The 1,521-nt window shown below is 38.7% G+C and overlaps 1 non-coding gene across 1 annotated transcript; it reads right to left on the bottom strand.

The window, feature by feature from the left end:
* Positions 1–409: 409 nt before the first annotated feature.
* LOC128294978 (small nucleolar RNA R71) lies at positions 410–514 on the bottom strand. The gene has a single exon (XR_008285285.1). It is a non-coding gene; the product is annotated as a small nucleolar RNA R71 (small nucleolar RNA).
* Positions 515–1,521: the final 1,007 nt, after the last annotated feature.

Below are 1,521 nucleotides of genomic sequence, written 5' to 3'. Positions count from 1 at the left end.
GGCGATCAATCGCCTCTTACAATTGCAGCTAATCCAAATCTTGCTCCGCGTACTATTATGCTAAACCTTCTTGAACAGGAACTGAGTCTAGTATAGTTAGACCTACTATTGTTGCAAATAATTTTGAACTAAAACCTAACACAATTCAGATGATACAGTAGTTTGTTCAGTTTGATGGTTTGCAGGATGAGGATCCCAGCACGCACTTGGCGAATTTTCTTGAATTTGGCGATACATTCAAAATCAATGGAGTTTCTAATGATGCCATTTGTCTTTGTTTATTTCCCTTTTCACAGAGAAATAAAGCTAAACAGTGGTTGAACTCGTTACCATAAGGGTCTATCACTACTTGGGAACAAATGACCGAGAAATTTTTACTAAAATATTTTTCGCCAGCTAAAACGGCTGAATTGTGTAATGATATCTCTTCTTTTGTGCAGATGAATTTAGAAACACTTTACGATGCATGGGAGAGATACAAGGACTTACTGAGAAGGTGCCCTCACCATGGGTTACCGCTTTGGCTGCAAGTTTAAACATTCTACAATGGTGTGAATCCCTCGACAAGACAAATGATTGACGTAGCTGCTGACGGAACCATCAACAATAAAACACTAGAAGATGCCTATGAATTTATAAAGGAGATGTCACTAAATAACTATCAGTGGCAAGTTATGAGGACAAAGCCAATAAAAACAGCCGGCGTTTATAATCTCGACTCAGTTACTATGTTGTCAAATCAGATAGAACTTCTCAATAAAAATATCGATAGTTTTCTTGGTTCTACGTAGGTACATCCAGTAATGAGGTGTGACTCAAGCGGAGGAGGTGTGCATACAGAATACTAATCCTTCAATCCCACAACCGAAGAGGAACAAGTCAACTATGTCGGTAACAATAACTTTAGATCTCAAAATAACCCATACAGAAATACTTATAATGCAGGTTGGAGGAACCACCCAAATTTCTCCTGGGGTGGTCAAGGGAATTAAAAGCCATAAAATCCTCAAGGTTTTCAACAGCCACCTTATCAACAAGAGAAGAAACCAAACCTTGAAGAGGTGCTTTCTAAATTCATCTTGGTGTCAGAAACTCGTTTCCAAAATACCGAGGCAGTACTTAAAAATCAACAAGCATCGATCCAAGGACTCGAAACTCAGATAGGCCAGCTGTCCAAATTAATCTCTGAACGACCACAGGGTAGCCTACCAAGTAATACTGAGCCTAATCCGAGGGAACACCTCAATGCAATTAGCACTCAAAATAAGGAAGGATTCGTTGCACCTAAGCGAAAATTATAGCAAGACAACGCAAAGAACAAAGGTCGAGAAGAGGTAAACAATGATGATCCTAAACAGGTAAGTATGAATCATGAACCTCATGTGCCATATCCTAAAACGATGACGAAAGACAGAACAGAAGAACAATTCGATAAGTTTGTCAAACTCTTAAAGAAATTACATATTAACTTACCCTTTATTGAAGTTCTTTCGCAGATGCCCAACTCAGCAAAATTCTTAA

Source organism: Gossypium arboreum, chromosome 6 (genome assembly GCF_025698485.1).
Source record: "Gossypium arboreum isolate Shixiya-1 chromosome 6, ASM2569848v2, whole genome shotgun sequence".
Taxonomy (NCBI): domain Eukaryota; kingdom Viridiplantae; phylum Streptophyta; class Magnoliopsida; order Malvales; family Malvaceae; genus Gossypium; species Gossypium arboreum.
This window is presented reverse-complemented; position numbering and strand designations above follow the sequence as displayed.